Source organism: Adiantum capillus-veneris, chromosome 5 (assembly GCF_014529385.1).
Source record: "Adiantum capillus-veneris isolate H3 chromosome 5, ASM1452938v2, whole genome shotgun sequence".
NCBI classification, from domain to species: Eukaryota; Viridiplantae; Streptophyta; class Polypodiopsida; order Polypodiales; family Pteridaceae; genus Adiantum; species Adiantum capillus-veneris.
In genome coordinates this window covers 144384628-144412297 of record NC_140935.1, presented here as the reverse complement: position 1 = coordinate 144412297, position 27670 = coordinate 144384628, and the positions used below count along the sequence as shown (strand labels likewise).

Genomic DNA, 27670 nt, shown 5'->3' with positions numbered 1-27670 from the left:
ATGAGGCATGAACTGTCAAAAATGTGCATAAATAACTTAAACATGCCCATGATGTTGTGCCTAGAATGTCGCCCCAACCATTAATCACATTTCTCTCTCTCAAGTTTTGAGTTCAATACTTGTAGGGTAGATATTTGAGGTCTCTTGGGATTGTTCGAACAACATTAACACCTCTCTTCCCATGAATGTGTGTGAATAATAAGAGACTGAAATAACCTTTCTAACACCCAAGTTTGTAGTTTGGTTTCGAGTTTCTTATGGAGTATCAAATGGTCTTAAAAATCTCCTTTCATTTTTATTATTGATATTATTATGCTTCTTCCTTTTTATCAACAAGTCTTAAAACTCTTTTTTCCTTTTTATTATTAATATTATTACGCTTTTTTCCCTGTGTGTGTGTGTGTGTCTCACATACATCGTAGTTGCAGCTTGTGATGACTTACTCACAAAATTAGTGAGATAGTTTGTCAAGCAAGGGTGAGTACATACAACGTGCAATCCGTTCAATGTATCCTCATTACAAACAATTTGAACAACTGTGCTACCTCTCACACATGTAGTCCAAAATCATGATGTTTGAAATGTATGCCAAATGTGGTTCTCTAACAAAAGCTAAGCTTGACAATTGTTCAAGGAGATATCCAATCCTGATCATGTGGTCTCTTAGTCTACACTGATTGCGGGGCACATCCAGCATGGCCAAGTCAAGATGCTTTGACAACAACATTGCTCATGGTTGTTGTATGGCAACATTTATGGATGCATGAACGTTGTCTCTTGTTGCAATACTCTAAAGTTGGACGTTGTTGCATGGGGAAGATGCAATTTGAGTGGTGGGGCAAAGGGTCCAACCCAACGGTTGACAAAGTCCATTAGTAGGCATTTTCAACACCACAGTGGTGTGTCGTCTCTCTCTCTCTCTCTCTCTCTCTCTATTATATCTTTATGTATTATATTATATACTAGGGAAAATTACCAAAATACACCGTTATCTTATGAAAATTCCCAAAATATCCCTTAAATTTCAAAAACTATCAAAATACCCTTGTATGTATTTTGGTTGGTTTGTTCAAGGTTTTCTAATGATTTTTCTTTTTTGACAATTGAGATCCATTTTTTAGTGCTTAGCATGTAGTTTGTCACAAATTATCTCGCAAAAAAGGATAGTTATGTCTATAAATAATGAAGCAATTTCATCTCCAAAGCCTACATAACCAACTCAAATTCTAGTTTTAGCATCTTGTATTGATAAACGATCAACCTTCTTATGAAAAGATACAATATTTTTAATCTTCGAAGAAATTTAATCTCACAACCAAGGGTGTTTTGGAAATTTTGGAAAATTTAAAGGGCATTTTGGGATTTTATAACAAAATTGTGGGGGTGTCTTGGGAATTTGAAATTTGAGGGGTATTTTTGGAATTTCCACAAATTAGAAAAGTATTTTAGTATTTTTTTCCTATATACTATATACTAAATGACTGAGCCACCTTTTTTGTTAGGGGCTCACCACTTTTTTTGCTCACTATCAGCCACGTGGAGCTCTCAAAACAGGCAATGGAGGCCCGAAGGATGATTGCTCGCAGAGAGAGATAGAGAGATGAGTGAGACGTTGACCCGGTGGTGCAGGACATGGGTGTCGCAGCCGCTCCTCTTCAATGTATTGATGGGCTTTTCAATTTTGCAAACCAAAGAATGGTATCTGAGCATTCTTGGAGATCTTTTGGGTCGTGAGCAGCGCTCATCGTTGAGCGAACTCAAGAAGAATCATGTGTATAAAAGAAGGGAACTAGCCATAAAAGCTTCCATTAGTACGTGGGCATTGGTTACGTGCAGTAAAAGAATGTTCCATATGAAGTGGTAGAGAGGATGGCACAATGTAGCGAGGGGGACGTGCAGGTTGCGAGGAGGAGGAGGGGATGTGTTGCATGCAGAGATGGGGCACATAAAGCGGTCGGGCAGCTTCATTGTACGTCCTGGCTGCTTGCTAATTAGCAATGGCGTAGGTGTTTAACCATGCAATCAAGACTTTGCTACGTACCACTGGACTATCAGGAGAGGCTTTAACGAAGGCTGTGTGACATTATATGGAGATGGATGATGTCGGTTTAGACAGCTCCATCAAGTTTCTTGGGCAATTTAGTTTGCCTATATGTCCTTGAGAGGGTACAGCCTCCCAGCCACAAATATGAGTGGAGACTTCCTCTCATGAAAATCAGACCATAGCGCATCAGTAATCTTGTCGATTGATAAAGTAGTGATGTCATTCTTTTTTTAATATAGAAATCTTAATACATGTATTCCCTTGATGTCTTTGTTTGCTTAGGACTCATATCCCAGGTACATCGCATTGCGAGAGTCATCGGCTTACTCCTGATGTACCTCCTAGTACTCAGGTGACACATGATTCACAGGCTAGTGGCCGTCAATCTCAGAGGTATATCTATTATGGTGATTATGGATTAAATATCAAGCAGTTTTTAAGAAGTCTCATCTCAACTACCGTATGTTTATATTGCATGTAGGCATCATTGGCAGGGTAGCACGCCACCAGGCCGATCGACTCGTGAGACACCACCTCAGTTGTGTCAGCTCCCCCGTTAGTGCCCCCACCTCCACCAATGTGCACGTGCACTGGCAGCTTGGGTATCACATGCGACATATTGCCTGACGGGGCTATCCTCCAGCTCAGAGCCAGCATTGCCCTCAAACGTTGGATGGGAGACCTCTGCTCGTCTTATCTAAAGAAGGTTCATATACCATGGGAGTAAGTAATAATTAACATAAAAAATATAAATTTTAGTTTGTTAGTTGAATTACTAATCGACTTTATTTTTCACTGTAGTGATCAGCATGAGGATGACAAGAAATATGTCATCAACACACTAGAGTATGGGACAAGATGGAGTCACAAGTGGATGGTCAAGCAAATGTGCAAACTCATGAGTCATCGACGCGACACAGCACTGTAAGTAGAGAAAAAAAAAAAAGGAAGAATGATTTTTAACGTCGATGTCAGGGCAAAATCGGCCTATGAGACAAATCAAATGTACATGGTGTGTATGTCTTCCGTCTATCGGAAACACAAATGAAACAAAACTGAAATTGAATTGAACATATGTAGTGAAGATTTACTGGAGATGGTTGTAATGGTATATCCATAGAGTATTTGAGGAGGGAAACTAAAATCTATTTTGATCTTGCATTTGCATCCGACTTTTACTGAAGTGTGTGTGTGTGTGTGTGTGTGTGTGTGTGTGTGTGTGTGTGTGTGAGTGTGAGAGAGAGAGAGAGAGAGAGAGAGAGTCTTTTATAAATGGGATAAAACTAGTGGCCAAATTAGTGCTTTCTTGCAATAAATTTGTGTATAAACAGCAAGTTGAATTTATACAGAACAGGTTGAATTGCTCAGCAAAAAGCCTCTTGAAGGACCTTCACTGCCACTGGTAGCGGCTGATCATCATCATTAATAAGATCATCATCATCAGTTGCATTATTTCCCATTTTTTCTCCAAAATTTGCACTTTCAAACTGGCTCTTTTCAACCTTCACCCAGCCTTTATATATAGCCCCATAACCTCTTTGCCAAGTTTCTCGCTGAAATTCTGCATCACAACCGTCAACTCATCATCCCTATTGACGCATTCATATGGTTGTGCCTCCTGCGCCGCCATATCATCAAAATGGCACATCCCGCCACCAATACTACAAGAGCAGTCACTCCTGCACGTACATAGTTATGATAGAGCTTCTAACAAAGTGATCACACATAAAGCCTTGCCTATAGGCATCAGCATGTGATGCTCGGCCAATCTCCAAGACAACTATCTTAGCTTTAATATCCTTCTTTGCAGCTCATTCAATAGCCTCTGAATGTGCCCCTGCTACAGCTGTGTTTGCTTCAAGACACATACATGCCTGAAGTGGCGCTATCACAAACATCTGATCATCAAAAGGACCAGCAGCTTCCTCCAGTTTCTCATCATCAACAGATGAAACCAGTGCTGAGTTATCATTGCTGATGGAACCAGCATGAGGATCCTCTCCATCCACATCCAAAAATTTAAATTCCTGACCAAAATCACAAAACACACTTCCAAAAAGACCACGAATATCTTCCTTGATGAGCGCAATAGGTGGAGTCTGATTACGGAAAAAACACAATACATGACTGTAAAAGTAACTTATGATTTTAGTAAGTGTGGACTTCCTTTCCACCTATCTCTATTCCCTAATTCCCACATGGACCCCTTTTTACCTATGCAAGTCTCAACATGTGTCTATTCCCACCTACCTATAATTCTCATGTGATGGATAATCCTCACTCCCTCAACTTGTATATAAATCCCATTAGCTGCCCTCATTTGTAACAAGGTCTTCACTTTCCATTCAAGTGCAATCTATTGTCATTGCTCTATTTCTATCTTGCACTCTCTTAATTATGTCTTGACATTAGCATATTAATTAATAGTGATATTAATCACATTTAAGTTAATATCTAAGTTCTCACATGGTATCAGAACGATAGTGCTTAAGATTAATTTTTCTAATTAGCTCTAAGAGTCTTCCATCTCTCTAGCCCACACTCGAAGCCTCACTCTCCATTCTTTTCAAGGAATCCGGAGCCTCGAAAGATGGCCGAGTTAGCTTCTTCATCTTCCGCATCCACCTACAAGCCCCGCTACATTATCGACAAGCTTAATGGCACTAACTACCAAGTGTGGAAGATTCGGATGGAACTCTACCTCACGCAGCTGCAACTTTGGGACGTCACGTCAGGAGTCGAAGAGCAACCTGACCACCCCGAAGACCCCGAAGACAAAGATTCAACATACTTCATCGACACCTATAATACTTGGCATAGTAGAAACAATAGTGCCAAGATGGAGCTCATTCTCCATTGCCAAGATCGGCAAGTCCAAATGGTGAAAAAGCTAACTACTGCTAGCGCCATTTGGAAGTTCTTCGAGAAGAACTACGAGCACACTGACCTCCTCTACCAAGTTTCCCTGATCAAGAAATTGATAAACACTACCATGCAAGAGGGTCAGTCATCCTCCAAGTTTTTGGAGACGTGGCAAATACTTCTAGATGAAGTACTTATCTTAGGGCTTGCCATCTCTGAAGAGCTTCAAAGTATGCTCTTATTGGCTTCTCTACCTGCATCATGGAGAGCCTTTATCACTACACAAGCCACCACGGCTAACTTGCAGCTACAAAATCTTGTAGCCAAGATCCATCAGGAGGAAATGCTTCGCGACCACACTAGCAGCTCGCAGAAGTCCACGGCACTTGTCACTATGACAAGAAACTCATGCCCTTACAACGGCAAGAAGCCTCAACATTCGGTCCCTCCTCGACAACACAATAATTCTGGAAGAAAGTTGCAATTTCAAAGCCACCACAATCACCAAAATTCAAAGCAATGCGCCAATTGTCATCGCTTTGGACACCTCACAAAGGACTGCCGGCAACCACGCAATCAAGGTAATTGTCCTATCTCTCACCCTAATCTATATCCTTCTTACCCTCAAGGGGGGACACGCCATGGCCAACCATCTCCTTTTATTTATGGTCAAGCTCATTATGCTGACATATCTACTTATGATAGCCCATCTTATCCTTTGCAAGTCTATGCCACCACTATAGCTACTTCATATCCCAATATCTGGCTACTTGATACTGGCGCCACCCATCATATGACACATCACCTACACTGGCTATCCAACATTACTTATCTAGAACACCCTCTAGAAGTATGCCTCGGTGATAACAACATCCAGCTCGCCAAAGCCTATGGATATGCTGTCATTAACCTACCTAATGGTCTACACACCACTATTTCTCATGTATATTATGTCCCTGGTCTCAAGAAAAATGTCATCTCTCTCAGCGAGCTAACCGACAACGGCATCATCATCAAATTCGTGCGAGAAGGCTGCCACATTTTGGCACTAAACAAAGATGGTCAGTATGTCACACTTTTGGTCCCCAAAACTGAGCGTCTTTATCCATTGGGTGACTCGTCGCCTGCACATGCATCTGCATCATCCATAAAAACACAAGAAAACACACTCAAATGGCATTATAGACTAGGACATATTTCTCAACATGTTTTGCACCAACTCACTCATCGCCAACTTGCACTAGGTCTTCCCAAGCACCTCACTCACGTCACACTTTGTGAGGGCTGCATTCTTGCTAAAGCACATCATGTCCCATTCCCCACTTCATCATCACGAGCCACTACACCTCTCGACCTCATCCACTCTGATGTTTGTGGCCCAATGCCCGTCAACTCCCTCACTGGCAATAGGTATATGCTTACTTTTATAGATGATTTCTCAAAATACACAACTACTTACTACATGGCCGAGAAATCCTCAACCTTCTCTCATTTTTGCACATTCAAAGCATTAGTTGAGACTAAACATGGCTGTCACATTAAAACTCTCCGCACAGATCATGGTGGGGAATACACTTCTCATGCATTCAAAGATCTATGTCTTTCTGCTAGTATTCGACATGAATTCTCCATCACCGACCACCCACAACAAAACGGTCGTGCCGAGCGCAAGAATCGCACACTATTTGAAGCTGCTCGTGCCATGCTTCTCCAAGCTAGCCTCCCAGACACCTATTGGGAAGAAGCTACCGCCACTGCGTGCTACATTCAAAACCGCATTCCATCCACCCGCAATCCTACTACTACACCCTACACCCTCTAGCACGGTCACCCACCTCATCTTGGCCACCTTCGCATCTTTGGAAGCATTGCATACCCACTTGTGACACAACCTTTATCAAAACTATCACCATGTGCTCAACGCACAACTTTTGTCGGCTATGGTGATCACGTTGGCATCAAGGCATACCGCCTTTATATCCCAGACCATCACAAGTTTATCTTTGCCCGCACAGTCATCTTTGATGAAGAATTCATCATCTCAGGCAAATCTTCTCATCAATCTTTGTTGACGGCCTCACCCACACACACACCCACGTAAATTTCCCACCCTTCTAGGCACAATCTTGAGCCTCCCTTCACCATCCAAAGGCCTTTCCTCATTGCCCATCCATCTCCTCGTGTCTCGCATTCTCATGCACAGCCAATCGGCAACACTCCTGCACCACCTCTTGCACGCAGATGTCGACGAAGTCGAGCCTCATAGCTCTACTTCTGTCACCTTGCCATCGCAACACTCTTCGGCTATACACTTGGACCAAGCCGCCTCTAGCTCACATGGCCGCACCCGCTCTCTTCGCGAGATCTATAAAGCCACCAATTTCTCTGTTGTCCTTAGTGATGAAATGATTCTTGAACATCCACCAGAGCCTCTCGAAGATGCCCTTCCCCTCTCTGTTCTCGATGCCCTCGCTTCTAGCGAGAGCAAGGAGTGGCATGCTGCTATATTGGATGAACTCCAAGCCCTCCAAGAAGCTAACACTTGGGAGCTTGTGCCACCTCCTAAGAATCATAACATTGTCTCTTGCAAATGGCTATTAAAGAAGAAATACCACCCCAATGGCTTAGTTGATCGCTACAAGGCACGCCTTGTCGCTCGCGGCTTCACTCAACAACAAGGTGTGGATTACTTCGACACCTATTCGCCAGTACTGGACTAGAATATCTACATATGGCAGACCTCTAAAGGCATGGCTATCTTAGGCCTCTTTGTGGATGACATTCCTCTTCTTGGCACATCAGAGTACATGTTGCTATAAGCAATTGATTGCATCTCTCATGAATTCCTAGTAACCGATAAAGGACCTATGACTTATTTTCTCGGCATTGAAGTCATAAGAGATCCAGCAGGCCATATCCTCTCTCGCTCTATGTCAAAGCCCTGTAAAGTGCACAAGCAAGCTGCAAAGCGCACCCTTCGCTACTTATGCACCACTCAACACTATGCCCTCACTTACTATTACGACCCCTCTAGCCCCATCTCTATTTCAGGATATGTTGATGCCAACAGGGCTGGCGACGACCCTCGATGTTTTTCTACAGGAGGCTATGTATTCAGTTTGGTTGGTAGTCCTATCTCTTGGCAAACCAAACGACAATGTTCTATTGCAAGTTCTTCTACTAAAGCTGAATACGTTGCTGCTACTCTTGCCTCCCGCGAGGCTCTTTGGATCTCTGAATTGATCAACGAATTGAAGCTACCCTTCAATATCTCGACTGATCCAATCACTCTTTTTTGTGATAATCAGTCTACCATCGCACTTACAGAATCACCTTCCTTCTCATCCAAGCTCAAACACATTAAGATAAGCTTTCATCTATTGAAAGAATTAGTCGTAAATGGCTTCATCAAGCTAGTGTATGTTCCATCTGCAGAAAATTGGGCAGACTTTCTCACCAAGTCTGTGCCCGCCACTAAACAAATAGCCTCATCGCGTAATTTGAGTTTGATCCCTACCGGATGAACTTCTCATTGAGGGGGGATAGCATGTATCTACGACATGGCTACTTCACAAAGCTCTTTTGTTCATCAATCTCAATGCTACAACGAGAAGTCCACCCTTAAGGGGGGATGTAAAAGTAACTTATGATTTTAGTAAGTGTGGACTTCCTTTCCACCTACCTCTATTCCCTAATTCCTACATGGACCCCTTTTTACCTATGCAAGTCTCAACATGTGTCTATTCCCACCTACCTATAATTCCCATGTGATGGATAATCCTCACTCCCTCAACTTGTATATAAATCCCATTAGCTGCCCTCATTTGTAACAAGGTCTTCACTCTCCATTCAAGTGAAATCTATTGTCATTGCTCTATTTCTATCTTGCACTCTCTTATGTCTTGACATTAGCATATTAATTAATAGTGATATTAATCACATTTAAGTTAATCTCTAAGTTCTCACAATGACTTCTTGCTCAAGACTAGAATCTATGACCACCACAGCCTGGAATCTAGATAAAAAGTCGGTAGTTATTTTAGACGTATGAACCTCAGCAGACACAGTTGTATTCAGTTCCTTGAATTTACTAGCACATGCAAGTGCTCTATTCTTTCCCCTATCAGCCTCTGACCAATAGAAGTTTGTCCCAAGGTCCCATGAATCCACACTCCTGGTGTCATGCAGTAGCACCACATATTCAACTCCAGCCAGTATGATGTAATCTAGATAAAAAGTCGGTAGTTATTTTAGACGTATGAACCTCAGCAGACACAGTTGTATTCAGTTCCTTGAATTTACTAGCACATGCAAGTGCTCTATTCTTTCCCCTATCAGCCTCTGACCAATAGAAGTTTGTCCCAAGGTCCCATGAATCCACACTCCTGGTGTCATGCAGTAGCACCACATATTCAACTCCAGCCAGTATGATGTTTTTTGTTATTTCGACTCCAAGACCCTGGATGCCTGAAACCAAAACATTTGCTCCAAAAAGACGACGCATGGTTTCTCTTCCATACACAACCAACTGGTGACTGTGTATATCCATCTCAGATAGGCTCCCATTAGAAGACATGGCAACGTGATGAGCCTCCTCCCCCCTTGTCTCAGTGTCCTTCGAGTGTAGCTTCTTCAAGGGAGCACTGCCCAGCTCTTCCCCAACAAGTCGGTTTCTCAGAAGCATATAGTGTAAAGAGCAAGTCAGATATGAAGAGGAGGCTCAGCGGTTTGATGGCGGATGAAATTTCTCACAGCAAGCCTTTACCACCTCTTGTTTGACCATCCCTCCAAACATAGCAGCCATAGGATTGAGAACTGACCTTGCTCCACTAGCAAAATGCTTCAAAACAACTTCATCAATTGTATCCAACTTTGCATCTCGTACCCGTGCATTCAAATGAATCCGATTGTCCTCAGAAGCCAGAACGAAACCAACATCTAATGGTGCGTACCATTTCACATCCGCAACTTCAATCTCCAAACAGCTCCATCTTGTATACCCAAATTGTTCCAACACAATCAAATCTTTGGAGTCATCTTTGATGGACATCTGATTTATGCCCGCTTCAATGTTTAAGACGCACAACAAAAAGATAATAATGCACAGGAGCCTCATTGTTAGAGACATCAAAATGGGGTTAACAAGCTTGTGCTTTTGAGCTTCTATAACTTAATTACACTGGCTTCCATCCAATGTGTTCTATGAGGTCCTGCACCATGGTTGGTATCTTGAATTTCTTCCAAGACAACTTCCTAGCAGGATCACAAATGTTAGATGGGCGGTTTTCTTCAACCCCAGCCCTGATATAGATCTAGGTTAGCCAGCCTAAGCTACAGTGAAGTTACTGTGCTCATACCAGCAGACCTCACACACACACACACACCATGTATCCCTCTCACTTAATCACAATACACAGAAACATAAACGAAGACATTTAGATTATGACAACTGGATACAAGATGGTACCCCCAAGAGAGAGCCATGCTCATACACACATCCATACCATAATACCCAGGCCGGTAGTAGATCAAGTATTTAGAGAAACGAATAGAGGAAAACTTTTAAGGAGGCTAAGAAGTTGTCGTGACGATGATGTGCACATGAAGGTGAATGGAGGAAATACTGGCATGAACCCAGCTAGGAGCTGTGGTGCGTTCTTGGCTCTACTCTTAGCACTCCACTATGTTATTTGTCATGTCCACTAGAAGAGAAAGCCTAGCTCTGACAGAGGGTTAACAGAAGAAAAGGAACTCTTTGAGCTATAGAGAGCTTGTTACTATATATGAGCACTGTGACGATAGCTTTGCCCTTTTAGCATGAGGGTCTTGACTATATATGATAAGAGGTAAACTCTCGTACACATTGACCATATATTGCAGTGTGACAGTAGCATAGATTAGCATCCAAAGAACTATACCTAAAGCATGATGAGGGAAACATCAACACTATCACAACCAGGGTTGATGCCCCATTCATGTATGGTGAAGATAGAGAACCTTGAAGGTAAGAGAAAATGCAAAGCTACATGATGTTGCATCCAGTTAGAGAATGGTAGAATGCTTCACTGGCGGTGGCAACGTCCTCGTATCTCATAGTAAATTGGGCAGTGGAGTGTTTTGATTACCTTGTACATAGCTACAGAAAGAAAATCGAGTTTGAGGGGAATCGAACCCCGATACTAGCCATATGAAGCTATCACCACGAGACTCCCCACCACCCACCCTTATTAGTAAAATTTCAAAAGAATAAAAATCATGACTTAACACTAGGTTGGTAACCTAACAGGACATAAAAGTTTCCTTTCAGGGTTTTGAAAAAAACCTCCAAAACCATAGTAGATCCACTCATTTTGTAAAACCCTTTCATGAGGTTATAGTTCAAGGCCTACTACACATGGAAAAAATTATGAAACTTGTAAAATTTCTCATCTTTTGGTCACACCAAGCCTCCAAAGTTGATGGACCAATACATTTTCATCAAAACAGTCATTTCTTACATTTTGTTGCATAAAAATAAGATTAGGGATTTTTGTAGGACTTGAGATAAATTCCCTAGTTAACTTCAATGGGTTGGTGATCATAGCATATGATTGCTTCTCACTCACTATTTTTTGTTTTGCCGAAAGAAATAGGTGCAAAAAAGTTGATTTTACCATTCTACAAACCTATTATCAAAGTTTCTATAGCCACGCCCAATACAAATAATATATGCATGTTTTCCTAGTTCCCTATTGTCCTTTAGGTTCATAAGGAGCCATGGAGCATGTCAAAAGAATAATACATCTTACCAAGGGGAATCTTGGGGACAAAGATGAAGTGTTAAATACAGCAAACATGAAAAAACTGGGTTCAACATTATGAGTTGTAGAATCCCATAGAAACTATTCAATATCTAGCCAATTTGACCCTTATGACTAGATATGGTTACTACCTACAAAATGCATGTAGTTGTCACAAGAAACTAACAATATTGAAAAAGCTATACTTGATATACTAAAATGTTTTGTTTTCTTCTATAATTGAAAAAATCAACCATCGTTGTCTACTATGCAAAATAGGGTATTAGGTGCTCTAAAACTCAAGGAATATTAGCTTTATGTTACAATATGCGACATAGAAAATCAAAACTGCATTTGGATATCATGAAAGCCACCAAAAAATTCATAGAAGAGCTAAAATTGGCTAAAAAACAGGATTTGACAATTTTTGTAATTTGGTCATAACTTACAACTTTAACATTTATTTCTCCCTAGAAGCATGAGGACATGTTGAGGACTACTAAAGATAGTTCTCTCGAATTATAGACCTCACAAACATGAATTCTAGAGTGGTATAGTTCCAAAAAGTTGAAAAAAGCCAAAAACAGGACCCGTTTTTTCACACAGTTTAAGTTGTGAAATGTTGTGCAAGGACAAGGTTAAAGATGGAATTGATATTCCAAAAATGTCGAGTTTTTTTTAGCTCATGAGACAACTTTCTAGACAGATAGCACCTCAAAATCCATTTTGAAACTCTTGACATAATTCAAGGAAAATGGTCACTTAATAGGACATAAAAGTGTCCCATTACCAACCTAGTGTTAAGAATTAAAATGAACTATTGTGAGATTAATTCTTACCCAATATAGATTGATTTGTGAGTTAACACGCACGGCTAATAGTCCTCATTGTCATCTCTGAGATTAACTGTCAATAAAATCTTATCTTCATTATCTTTGTTTACTTTTTCAAACTCCTATGCCGCTACATCTGTGTTGACGTTCATTTCCTCCATGTGTTCGACATCCACTAATTCTTCCTCTTTGGTTGTAAGGTCTCTACTTTCAAATTTCACACAAGTTCTATTACGCAGTTGAATTTTTTTAACCATCACTCATTATTTAAGATATTCAAGTTCAAATTATGAATCGTAGGTTGAGAAAACGTAGAATTTAAAATTTACGCAACAAAATTCTGACATGTTTAGCTATATGAATCACTAACTAACTTATTGCAAGACTTAGTTACTGATTGTAGAATTTTCTTTTACTACTGTAAAGTTATATAAGACTATAAAGTTTAACTTAAAAATGTAAAGTAAATTATCATTAAAGAAATAAATAAAATAATTATAAAGACAAAAGAATACACAGGGATGACAAATGAAGGCACATGGACTCCCTTGGACTCACATAGGAGGGGACAAAGTCGGACACACTGTCACATGAAAAAGGAGAGGCTACTCTTGACTAATCTTAATGAGGGGGGGCCTGTGTGGCCTTATCTTTTGATGATAATGACAAAGTGGTCAAGCTCATGGGTACCACATGGGTACCAAAAACGCGGGTATGATTTTTGGGGAGAAAAAAAAATTATTATTTTTTTTTTGAAAAAAAAAGTTGGATGTTTTTTTTTCTGCTATAAATAGAGCATCCATGCTCACACTTTAAACATAGAGATTGCCTCTATAGCGCTCACGAAGTGCTACCACTTCTCTTAGAGAGAAGGCGTCCACAAACCACTAAGAGAGCAAAAACTCTAGTGGACTAATAAGGTGCGTATTAATGAAGCATTCAATTAGCTTTAGGAATGATGTATGTGTGCTATCTCTTACTCTAATTTCTCTAATAGATTAGTAAGATTCAATTAGCTATGTGTATGTGTGCTATCTCTTACTCTAATCTCTAATGGATTAGTAAGATTCAATTAGTTATGTGTGTGTGTGTGCTATCTATTACTCTAAACTCTCTAATAGATTAGTAAGATTCAATTAGCTATGTGTATGTGTGCTATCTCTTACTCTAATCTCTAATGGATTAGTAAGATTCAATTAGTTATGTGTGTGTGTGTGTGTGTGTTATCTTTTACTCTAATCTCTCTAATAGATTAGTAAGATTCAATTAGTTATGTGTGTGTGTGTGCTATCTATTACTCTAATCTTCTAATAGATTAGTAAGATTCAATTAGATTTAAGAAGGATATGTGTGTGTGTGTGTGTGTGTGTGTTATCTTTTACTCTAATCTCTCTAATAGATTGGTGAAATTTAATTAGCTTTAGAAAAGTATGTGTGTGTGTTCTTTTTTACTCTAATCTTTCTAATGGATAGTAAGATTCAATTAACTTTAGAAAAGATGTGTGTGTATGTTTTCTCTTACTCTAAGCTCTCTAAGTATACCACTCTCTCTAGTTAGTACATCTTCACTATTAACTTATATATTGTTAATTGAAAGTTAATACATAAGAGAACTCATCATATTCTTATTATACATGATGAAATTCTCATTCACCAATGTTAAATAGAATTTTGAATAATACTAAAAATTGATTTAGTTGAAGTATAGAATTGAAGTTAGAATTGGATTAGAAATGTCATGCATTCCTAAACTTTCACTCGTAATTTACACACTTAATTTTTGATTAATTAAGATTAGCAAATATTTGATGTATAGAAATTAGATGTAGAACAACAACACTAAGTGTGAATCCGAGTTGGCGAGGGTTCAAATTATAGACTCTCTTTGAAAACAAGGAGATTACTAGGGAAATTGACCAATTTAAAGTTCTAAGTGTATAACATAAGTGTAGTACAAAAAAAAATGGCTCCAAAGCGTGCTCGAACCCAAGGCGCTAATGATCATGAAGCTGGTACAAGTAACGGTGGAATCCCTGCGGAAAATGCTATGTCTCCACCAATCGGACCAATCGGAGCTATGGTACAGGTTAGTATTGCAGTTTCAAGTTATGCATCATTGCATATGCGAGACCATAGGAATATATATTTACCTTATGAAAAGAAAACACGGACCGAAACCACGGGGCTTAACCCCAAGAAACTCGTCATATGTTTGACAAGTAGGAAAGATTGTCTGGTTAAACTGGTTGCTATAGGAAAGAATGTTTGTCCAAAACCTTCGGTATGGTTTCTCTCAAGTCTCTCTACTTATTAGCGCTGGTATTATGTGGCAGTTGCCGAGGCGTGAGATGACGCCCAGGATGGCACCACCGATGCTGTGGTGGGAGTACACCCAGATTAGCCCAGCTGGATACTGCGGTTTTGTTTTTCCGTGGCGTGAGGATGACGCCCAGATTGGCACCGTTGTTGCTGTGACGGGAGTACGTCCAGATTAGCACAACGAATACTTGTCGAGCTGTATGGGACACTCATGAGGACAAGGGTTTTTATAAATAATGTATATACCGATCGGACATAATAGCGCCAGTAGAGATTCTTGAGTGAACCTAATCCAAGGGTTGTTGGTTTAAAATTGGACGACTTCTTGTTTGACTATTGTTTGTAATACTGTTTGAAGGGCTGTTTTAATGAACCAGTATCATAAATAAAGTAAAGGAACATGTATGTTTAAACAGTGTGGTAGTAATTAGATAACAAAAGAAGGGTGAGTGTGGTGTGGAAAGTGGGAGAATGATACCCCGACGGTATCATTCTATGGACGGGTGGACCCGATGAGTCGGGTAACTTTCCAACGCTAGAATTTTTTTTATTAGTCATAAATCTTAAAAGAGACAAACCTTGGCGGCTGTGCTTCTGAAACATGGGGAAAAAAGCGCACAGGTTGGTCACTCTAAGATTTATACTTTTAGGTATAATTGATTATAGATAGGGTTATGGTGGTCACGCTCCGCCATAGCGAGATAGAACCAATCCTTCACTAACGGTTCATGCCCGTGGCTACGTAGTAGCTAAGGCAATGTCAATTGGTTTTTATTTCTCAGGATTGGAGACCTATCAAAGGTACTCCGCTCCTCTCAAAAAGGGGCAGGGACCTCACACTGGTGTCTGTAGTGTCAGAGTATGGATGGTTGTTGTTCTCATCATCTACAATGTCATCATAATCAGCAAGGGAAATTCTACACGTTTCTAACATGGATGTGTCTAGATTTGAGGATGTTACCAATTCATGCTGATTTGCTTCCTCAGGGTCAACGCTATCAAACAACTTTCGACCTCTAGGTTGGACATGCACAACTTGCCACCATGGATGAGAATCTAGGTTCTTGTAAAAGAACGCTTGCTCAACATCAGTTGGCAGAATGTAAAGCTCTCTAGTTGCATGCATTAACTTCGAGGAGTCGATGGACCAAAATTTGGACGGTTCTCTTCTCATTGTGGCACTATTGCCTTTATACTCGGCATGAAACCAATCCACCTTCAGAATCACCTCTCAAAATGCACGAATCAAAACTTTAAAATTATGAATAACTTCAAGAAATCTACAGGTCATTGTTGTATGAAGAGGGATTTTATTCACCTATTTGAAGATCCAATACGATATTTCATAAATGCCGACTATGGTTCCCACATAACCAGGTTCACTATTGGCAAGATTTGTGTCTCTGAACTTGCACGTGATAATTGCTTGAAAGAGGCAACAACGGACGAATCTTGAGTTAGACGTAAGTCGTCAATAGCTTTTATCCCAAGATGTTGACCATAATTTCACATGTTGGTATACATTCGAGCTTAGATCAATATATAAATGATATAAGAAAAAAGGGAATATTGCTTGTTTAGTTTAAATTTTTTAGAACCCAAAAGTTACCTTTCGTTCACATCCGATTATAAACTCTCTTTATTCCCTTGATATGGTCTCATGATCTCTCTCTGCCCATTGCATACGTGTGTATAACCAATCCCTGAAAGAAGGTACGTCTTCGATGTTATTTACGTTAGTTTGAAGTTTGGATCTCCTATTTTTACATATGCAAACTCATCGGGTTGCAAGTTCCTCCTCGTACTCATCAGCAAATTGTTGCATGCATTCGTTATTATAGATAATGAAAGTAGAAACATCCAAATTATCTTGGATCTTAAGTCGAAAAGGGCCTCCCTTACCAAACAATACCTCGTCTGACATGGTAGAAGAAGACTCATTTGTCGCGTGGAGCTTCAAAATCGGTTCACTCAAGATCTTCACAAACATATTACATGCATGTTGGAATTAGGGTTGCAGAGAAACACACACAGCTTGGAGAAGACGAAGGAAGCTCAAGGCACACAATAGAGAGTGTGTTACTTAGTGTGCAATGGAAATATAGATAGCCCTAGAGTGATGGGCGTATATACAATGCACGGGGGAAAAAACCTCCTAAAGAGGGAAAAAATGCCCCGGCGGTCCTAGTGTGTTCACACACATCACTACCACATGTATATGGTAACAAATCCCCCTTGGAGTGATGCGGTGAACGAGAGCTGGCACATGAGTAAAGGGAAGTGCCATGCCTTGAGGATAGGATCAGTCCACAAAGGGGAGTAAGCCCAAAGCTTTGCGGAAAGCTTCAAGCTTCTCACGAGACAATGCCTTTGTGAAACGATCTGCAAGGTTGTCCTGTGTTGGCACATAAGCCAAGCTGATCTCTCCTACTGAGAGCCTCTCCCTGACATAGTGGTAATGCACCTCAATGTGCTTTGTGCGAGCATGAAAAATTGGGTTCCTCGCAACTGCCAATGCGCTCTGACTATCAGTGTAGATAGTGTTGGCAGTGTCCTGTCCAACACCCAAATCAGCCATAAGGCGTCTGAGCCATACACACTCAACCGTAGCTGTGAAGACTGCCCTGTACTCGACCTCACAACTCGAAGTGGCCACAGTAGGTTGCTTCTTTCTCAACCATGATATACATGAACTGCCAAGCATGAAACAAAAACCACTTGTGGACACTCGCGTGTCAAAACAACCAGCCCAATCTGAGTCCAAAAAAGCATGTAAGTCTGGCGGCAATGATCCCCCCTTGGGATAAAACAAGCCAAGATGTAAAGTGCAACTAAGGTAGCGGAAAATCCTGTTGACACCCTGCCAATGATTAGACCCTGGGCTATGCATAAATCTGCTGACCTGTGAGATTGCAAACTGAATATCCGGCCTCGTGTTGCATACATAAATGAGGCAGCCAATAGCAGTTTGGTAAAGAGTGACATCAGCAGGATCACCAGCATCATGTAGACTCAACTTCAAACCTGTTTCCATGGGAGTGGCAATAGGTTTGCAATCCTCAAGTCCAAACTTACATAGCAATGTCTCTATGTAACTTTTCTGACACAAGGCAATACCACCATCACACTGCTTAAACTGTATACCCAAATAATGATGCAACAGCCCCAAATCTTTCATCTTGAAAGTAGCATTCAAATCAGCCTTAAATTCAGCAATATGTCTCTCATTTGGTCCAGTGATCAGCAAATCATCTACATAAAGAACCACAATGAGAAATACATCATCCTCACACTTTACATACAATGTGCTTTCTGTTGGACTGTTACGAAAGCCTTGTTTAACCAAATGAGTGTCAGCTTTCTCATACCAAGCACGAGGAGATTGCTTCAACCCATACAAAGCCTTGTTACATTTGCACACTTTGTCCTCTTGTCCTTTTATGACAAAACCGCGAGGCTGCGTTACATAAACTTCCTCAAATATGTCACCATTCAAGAAAGCAGTAACAATGTCTGATTGATGTACATCCCAACCAAAATGAGCTGTCAATGCACATAGAAAACGCACAGTAGTCATACGACAAGTGGGAGCAAAAGTCTCTTCATAATCTATGCCTTTTTGCTGTGCATGACCCTTTGCAACAAGTCGAGCCTTATGGCGATCAATTAATCTCACCATCTGGCTTGCGTTTCAACTTGTAAACCCATTTCGCACCAATGGCCTTTTTGCCAGGAGGCAAATCACATAAAGTCCATGTGTCATTTTGAATTTTGTGCTTCTTTAAAAGACAGAGGCTCCTCAACATCATGTAAACTAGACACAGCCAAAGCATAACAATCTGATGCATAAGATGCATGGCGAGAGCCTGAACGAGTACAACTAGACAAAGGTGCATCCAATTTACTGTCACGCAAAGTGTGCACCAGCCATTTTGGCATACCTCTAGCCTGCTCATTTTCAGCCCTTTCCTCATCAAGTACATCGTGTACATCTGCATCAGTAAAAGGTTGATCTAAAACATTTTCAGAAACCCCCATAGGCTGTACATTTGCCTCATTGGAACTTACATTCGTATTTCCACCACTGAAAAGAGTCAACAAAGTGTCGTAAATGTCCTGTGAGCTTACATTACTGTCTCTAGTACATGACAGCAAGGGCTGAACAGAATCTTCCACAAACACTACATCCCTTGAAACCAGAATAAGTTTTGTTTGTGGATGATACAACCTGTAACCTTTTCTTTCAGCACTATAACCAACAAAAATACATTTGACAGCCTTATCATCCATTTTTTTGCGATGCACTTGTGGCACCAAAGCATATGCCAAACAACCAAAAACACGCATGTGCTCAATAGAAGGTTTTCTATCATGCCATGCTTCATATGGAGTAATAGACTGCAAAGCTTTCGTAGGACACCTGTTAAGTACATAAGTGGCACACATAATGGCCTCAAGCCAAAAAGAATGCGGCAAAGCTTGACTTTTGACCATACATCATGCCATTTCCGTGAGTGACCTGTTTTTCCTCTCAGCAACACCATTTTGCTGAGGTGTATAAGGCACTATACATTGGTGTTTTATCCCACGACTAGCCAGAAATGCATTAAATTCATGAGACATATACTCCCTCGATCGAACGGACGGAGGGTGCGCTGAAACCTGCATGTGGCCCGAACTGGACCATCCTTTGGAAACTTAGAACGCTGCATCTTACCCAAAATACAGCCTTCACAAACATGTTTGACAGGTGCTTCAAGAGGTGGCAAAGAAGCAACCATATCAGATTGCTGCAAACGCAACAAACTAGCAAAATTCAGATAACCAAAACGTGCATGCCAAAGTTTTGCATCTGAATTAGCCCTTGAATCTGCAACAGCATTTGCATAATTTTATCCACACTTATCATAGAAAGTGAGCTTATACAGCCCACGGCACAAAAGCCCAGATGCAACAATTTCATCACCAAAACTGAGATCATGAACTGTACATCTGTCATCCACAAATTTGACTACAAGTCCAAGTCTAGAAAGTGCGGATACAGACAAGAGATTCTTATTGATCCCAGGTACATAAAGTGCATCAACAAGTGTGAAAGAACTGCCATTAGCAGTAGTAAGCACAATCTTTCCAACTCCCTGAACTGGATAAGAGGTGTTGTTGGCACAAGTGACTGAATTCCCATGAGGGACTGACTCGAGAGAGGTAAACAATTCACGATGTGAGGTAATGTGCTTTGTAGCACCACTGTCAAAATACCACACATGTGAATCTGCAGCAACTGACAAGCATGCATCATGGACAGCAGGATTGTAAGTGCACTCTACGCTAAAAGCCCATTCTGTATCAACATTAGCATTACAGTCTCCTTTCACAGAAGACTCAACAATGGCTGCATTTGTAGTGGAACCAGCATTTGCAGTGAAACCACCCTCTTTCTTCTTAGCCTCTTTGGCCTTCAACTTAGGAAACGACTTGATTAAGTGATCATTGGCTTTACAATAATGGCAACGCATCTTCTTTTTTCCCTTATCACAAGAATTGCCAGACGAAGTGCTGCCAGCAGAATCATTAGGAACAGAATTTTTGCCACTCGTAGCAGAACCATAAGAAGTGGCTGCATTACTGTTACCACCCTTTCTTTGAGAAGCAATAAAAGCCTGTTCAACTGCACGCTGCCTAGTCCTGTTTTTTCTGGAAAGTGACTCTTGCAACAGCAATGTGCATAATGCATCAAACTTGACAACTTCTGGATTTCCTTGGGTCATAAGTCTCCAAGTACTAGCAAAAGTCTGGTAGGAATCTGGTAAGGCATCAAGAACAGTCTGCACAAGGGAACTGTCTGAAATGACTTCACCTGCAGAAATAAGCTGCTCATTGATATCCGTGACACTAGCAAGGAAAGTGTCCATATCATCTTCCTCATGCATAATCTTCGACTCCAGCTCTTTACGCAGCAAAGCAATTTTAGCCTCATTGCGGCTTGCATAAAGACCTGCTAAAATATCCCAAGCCTGTTTTGCAGATTTTGCTGAACGGATGTGAGGAACAATGGTGTGCTTCACAGACAACGCAATCAATGCATGAGCCTGCGCATCCTTAACATCCCAACGAGCTTGTTCTGCCGTAGGAAAAACAACTCTAACAGTTGCAATCCTTGCAGCAAGACCTGCAACATCCTCAATATCGCCTACATCCTCAGAACCAGGACGTACATCAATGCCCTGCACAATGTTCCAGACACCCTTTGACACAAGAACATGTTGCATCATATAAGCCTACATAGGGTAGTTGTCCCCATCCAACCTGTCCTTAGCAGCAAACATCTTGAACCCATCTGTGTTGTTGTTGTCAGCCATGGTAAATGTTGCACCTGATGTGAAAACTGCCCGAAAATAGGAGAAACGGAGCGGGAACAACCTGTGCTATATAGCACAAACCGTAGAAGACTATAAGGCACCTGTTATGCAGAAAACGGCACTGACAGAAATTATGCACAAAATGACGAAATAGCCTGTGCAGTACTGTCTATAGTGGAAACGGAGGCCGAAATGAGCCTAAATCCAAAATCTGAGCAGACCGAGCTCTTTGAGGCGTCCCAAAATTTTTGTTGACCTTCAAACTCTCGCCAAAGTTCACTGAAATCGGAGAAAGTGAACAGGCTTGTGCTGGAGCAGCTGGCAACTAAGCTCGGGAGGACGTGACCTGCTCTGATACCAATTGTTGGAATTAGGGTTGCAGAGAAACACACGTAGCTTGGAGAAGACGAAGGAAGCTCAAGGCACACAATAGAGAGTGTGTTACTTAGTGTGCAATGGAAAGATAGATAGCCCTAGAGTAATGGGCGTATATACAATGCTCGGGGTAAAAAACCTCCTAAAGAGGGAAAAAATGCCTCGGCGGTCCTAGTGTGTTCACACACATCACTACCACATGTATATGGTAACAATGCATTCTTCAAGCATCCATCCTTCCGCCATAGAACCCTGTAGTCTTGCTTTTTGACGTACATAACCTTTCAGTACTCCCATAAATCTCTCGGCCCAAAACATCCATCGAGTAGAAACAACACTAGCAAGCTCTATCTCGTCCACTAGATGGATTAGAAGATGAACCTGGATATCAAAAAAGGAGGTTGGAAGCTCCTTCTCCATTAAACAAAAAGCTCTATACATTCACACTTCTTGTGTGGAATTAACCCTTTGTCAATTTCTTTAGATATAATCCATCTATCAATAAAAGAAAAAATATATTAAAGTTATATTTGAATTAACAACTTATCAACTAAAATTTTATACTAAAATTTAATGAGTGATAAATACCTTGCAAGCGATCCAAAGCAATATATTACATCTTGGACTCCTTGGGTAGTACATCCATCAATAACAAGGGGTAGAACATGTTGTATACATTTATTAATCTGATCAAAAAAACATGCAAGAAAATAAATACTTATGAAGATTGATAAAACTTTACCTTCACAAAGTTATGCCAATCATGTGTTTTTAAACCAGACAAGCTCTTGTCATCTAAAGTGAATATGTTTCGACAAGATGCTCCATATCCTATAGGCGTACCAATCAATTGAATCCTCTTGTTGATAGTCTGCAACACTTCTTGTTGAGCACCCATGGGGTAGGCTCATAGGTTTTCTCATGTCCAATTTCATCAGAAAGTGGCCATAGATTAGGCTTTGAGTTTCGATCCTTTAAGTCATTTCTTGCTGCCGTTGTGTCTTTCAAGCCAACAAGGTGTTGCCTTAACGAATGACCAATGTTCTTAAATATATGCATAGGATCAAGAAGATGACATATCTTCAAATCCTTCCAATATTCCAAAGTGTACCATATCAAAGGACTTTGAACTAGAGAACTTTAACCTGTGGCTCGCACCTTCACAGCATCATCATCATTGCCGCTTATGATCTCAGACTCTGTATCGATAGTGGGTCCAACAATCCACTTTAGATACCAACCCTTTGGTGTGTTTGGTATTGGACATCTCCCTTCTTCTACCTTCCCGATAAAATGTATGGATTGCCTTCTATTTCTTAGATGATGCTCTTCAGGTAAAAATCGTCTATGTCGAAGATATATATTTTTGTTGAGGTTTTTGCTATAAGTCGATCTCAACCAATCACCACACAGAGGACAAGCTTTATAACCCTTGGTACATATTCCTACATGAAAAACATAACAAAGATTATTAGTGCAATAAATATACAAAAAACGTATGAAATAATGTATATATCTTAACCATTTATCTGAGTAAAAACCATATCCTGGAAAGTTGTGGATAGTCCATGCTAAAATCCCACAAACAATGAATCGTCTTTGACCAATGCTTCTTGACATATCCACGACATCAATCCCTCTCCACAAATCTTAAAATATTTTCAATGAGAGGAGCCAAATAAACATTTAGATCTTTAACTTGTCCCTTTCTTGGGATTAAGAGTGAGAGCATTAAATTATCTCTTTCTTAATACTAAGATATGGGGGTAGATTATAGTTAATAATTACCACCAGCAATGTAGACCATTTACTTGATTTCATAGAAAATGGATTCTCACCATCTAATGCTACACCTATCTTTAAATTGCGTGATTCATTTGCAAAATCTAGCCATAGCAAATCAATATGCTCAAATGCAAGACTATCCTATGGAATTTTCATTACTCTATCTTTGCTCTTGTGCTCCGCTCCCCATGTCATAAGCTTAGCTAATTCGGGACTTTGAAACATATGTTTTATACGCGGAGCCAAGGGAAAATGTATGAATATCTTTCTAGGGACCTTACCTTTCTCCTCTATATAACAAGACATTTGATATTTTGGGCACGTCACACTATCCTGGTACTGATGTTTATATAAAATACAATCGTTGGGACATACATGTATGGAAGAATAGTCAAGTCCAAGACTACTTATCATCTTCTTTACCTCATCATGTGATGCAGGAAGGGAATTGCTTGTCATCAAGAACTTTTGAGAGAGTACCCTCTTGCAAGGTAATTAAAAATATGATCAATAACAAGCACCAATGTTTAGAGTGTAACAGACAAATATATTAGATGTATGCATACTTCAATAGTGTTGAAATGGATACATTACTCCATCCAAAACAATTTTGAAGATTAAGAATGAGTAAGCTTGCACTTAGTCGTGCTAGTTGGCTTCCTTTGTAGATATACTTTAGAGCTTCTTCTCAAAGATACTTCTCGTTGTTAGGAATATCGCTCGCACTATCATTTTGATGCAAATCCTCAATAAAATCAGTCATGCCATCGTCCTTATCAAAGATATCATCATGTCCATTAAAGTCCTTAGAATATTGTTCCTTTAATCTTGCATACGTATTAGGATCACTCCTGTGTAGGATCCTCATGCACTCTATTCACATTTGAGATACGTCATGTGAATGTTGATTTGTGACATTATCAATGTCATAATCTAGAACCTGCATATTTGAAGGTAAAGAAGATTGTATCAATAGCATGCTTCTATATAAAAGGAGAGAGAGATGTGCATGGAATTCAATAACATTCGGAGACAGCAAAAAACGGTTATCAAATTAAATTAGCGATAGTATGGAATGTAATGCAAATTAAAGTGTACAATTAAGGTACAAGAGCTCAAAATAACATTAGGAATTGTATACAATGAGCTCTTAACCCTCATCTGTTAAGGGTGCTCGTGGAGGTCTACTCCATCCATAATTGACTAGCAATTCATCACCAAATCGTAATGATTTAATAGCATGGACAACTATATATCTTGGTAAATCCCTACTCATATTTCTTGGTTCATGACTATTCTCACACTCCACAAACGTGCGATTGGTTCTTGCACTTCTCCCTCGACTACTATTGATTAAACCTGCTATGTTTCCTTGGGAGTAAGGTCTTCCATCAACATAGAGTCTTTGGCCTTCTTCATGTGTAATCCCTCTAGCAGAAAGAGAGGCTGCATTGAGACATAATCCATAAGTATTCATGCTCTAGATGTAGCGAGTAAGCTGATGCCATGGACCCCATCTGTATATAGGTCCACAAAAAGACATAAGGGTGACCTCTGAATGAGGAGGCACATGCAAATCTTGTGCAATAAAGAGGCCTCGTCCCGCTCCACTGATGGTGGACGGAGCAATCATGCAATGATTGCCCCAAAAGCCAAAAACCACTCCATCTGAAGGAAGTGGTCCTCCCTGACAGCTTTCGTATCGTCTACGATCGTAGGTCTGTACTAGATCCTGTAAATGAGTAGGCAACGGATGATCTCCACCCATCTCAGCCTCCAATGGAGGAGATAGAGGATGTCAAGAAACCTCGAGCTGCAGAAGCTGACAAATGACATGTCCATGCCGTGTGCGAGAGACATGTGCACCACTGGTAGTAAAGTCGTCCTCGTCATCAAGTGAAGATACCTACATATATAGTCGAGTTACATTATATATATATATCAATCTTCAATTTTTAAAATTCCAATATCAAACAAAGGGGAATAAAAAATATACCATAGGTTGATGTTGCTCCTCAGGTGGTGGTGCTTGCTCAAAAGAACCATAAGTCATTTGATGTGAAAAGAACTCACATTGTGGCCTGTGATACGTGACACAACAATGAGCACACCAGCATATAATAGGCTCATCGTAGTAGAAATTATCATAAACTAGTTCATGTGCAGTATTGGAACTCTGTGCAGGAGGTGGTGGTGTACCCTCTGATTGATCCGAATCTGGATTTCAATTACCATAAAAACATGAGACACTTATCAAATGATCAAAATAAAAAATTCAATAAAAGTAACAAAACATTGAAGTCTAATAAGTTATATGGTATATTCTGACGCTTATTGTAATTTAAAAAATAAATAAGCGCTATTGTATGGTGCCGTCAAATAAGAGGAAGGCAACCATTTGCATAGAGACATGGCAATTCTTCCGCAAGAAGAATGCGCCTACGCATTAATTTTCCCCAACAAAAGGTATGTGACTTTGGTAATATATATTAGAATTAATATAAACTTTCCTAGATTGATTCTAACTTTTCTCTAATCTATGTTATTCTGTTTATTCAAAATTGCATAGGAGGCAGCACAAAAGAGACTAGCTTTATGTCACACATCTAGATTAGAGAGGATGGGATGGGATGGATTTGTGGACACATTGGTGCATACAGAACACTCAAATTTTAACTTTTAAAGGTATTATTATTGAATGAAAAAATTAATAAGTCTTTGGTTGTGTCTTAATGCAGACGAAAGACTATGGTCTTGCATCGACGGCATAGGAGATAGAGTACGCCACATACTGTGGCTACCGCGCTTTGTGTCCGACACGTACTGACAGTCCAAATCCACTTGTACGTATTCTTGTGTTTCTTTGTAGTTTTTTTCATAATAACTATGATATATTCTTTTTTTATTTCACTAACTAATACAGGAGCAGTATGGCAAGGCTGATATGATAGAGTTGGCTCGACAGGAGGCCGAGGGGCGACGTCGAGAGGCTGAGAGGAGCGGCGGCCCGATCAGTGGCCATGATGGTGATGGCGGTCGTGGAGATGGGGACGGTCATAGTGCCACAGTTCGGACCATTGGTGGTGGCACTAGTGATTATGAGATCGATGATAGTGATTCTTCCAGTAGTGATGGATCACATAGTGATCCTGCATAGAGATTTATTTTGCATATTTGGGATCGTTATATATGTATTTTTCACTGTTCTTTACTACATCATATGTGATGATGAGATTTGTTTTGTATATGTGAGTATTGATCACCACACATTTTGGACACATGTACATAAACTTACTGATGATATCTATTGACATATATTTGTGGCATCACTGAATTTGTCTATTGTCAAACAGTTAATTATTTGTCGATTAGATAATTAGCCTAATTAACTATCTCAATGTTTTTTATTTGTCTTTATATATATTTTTTCAAAAAATATGGATTGAAATCGATGGTCATTGTGCTACCAAATGATGATGTGGCATGTGAAACCTAGTCCTAAGTTTTCTGTTAGTTGCTCTACTTCTAAAAACTAAGGCATTTTGACCTTATAGCACTCTTGTGCAAGTCTTTAAGAATATAAAAGAAATATTGCAAGGGACGCAAGTCTTTCTGTTCAGTTGTTGTTGTTCTAGTTTTGGGTCACCGCCTGTGGCTTTTCGTCTGGTCGGTTTACACATTGTTAAAAAGGTTTCTAATGTTTTTTTAAAGATGAATATTTGAACTATGACGTTTCAAAGTTCCAAGCATCATACACTCCAAGTTTCAAGTTATGCACCATGTACCATGCACCAAATACAAGTATCAAGTTTCATTATGGAACCTGGTACCAAACCCTAAATCAACTTCCAAATCGAACACTAACAAGTTTTCTTGGTTTCTATGTCAGGCTCTAATATTAACAAGCTTTTGATTTCCATACTTTTTGTAAAGGTAGCAGATTTTACACTAAGTGGCAGATTCTACATACCTTGTATCAAATCAAGTACCAAGTACCAAGTACCAAATCTAACACTAAAATGTTTTTTTTGTTTTCATGTTAATTTATTACAGTACCGCAAAGTTACACCGACCAATTAGTACCATGGACCATGTACCAATAGCAAGTACAAAGTTTCATTATGGAAACTACTACCAAAGCAAGGACCAAGTACCAAGTATCGACATATACCAAATACCAAGTACCGACATGTACCAAGTTCTCTTTATTTTCATGTTAAACCCACATGTCCCGAGTTGTATGAAATAGGGAGAAGTTTTTTTTATCATGGACTCCAGAAACGGTCCATCAGCGAGCCATTTGAGCTCTTGTGA

The 27670-nt window shown here is 40.1% G+C and overlaps 1 pseudogene; it reads left to right on the top strand.

Annotated features, from left to right (window-relative positions):
• LOC147458226 (uncharacterized) lies at positions 1-27670 on the top strand (annotated as a pseudogene).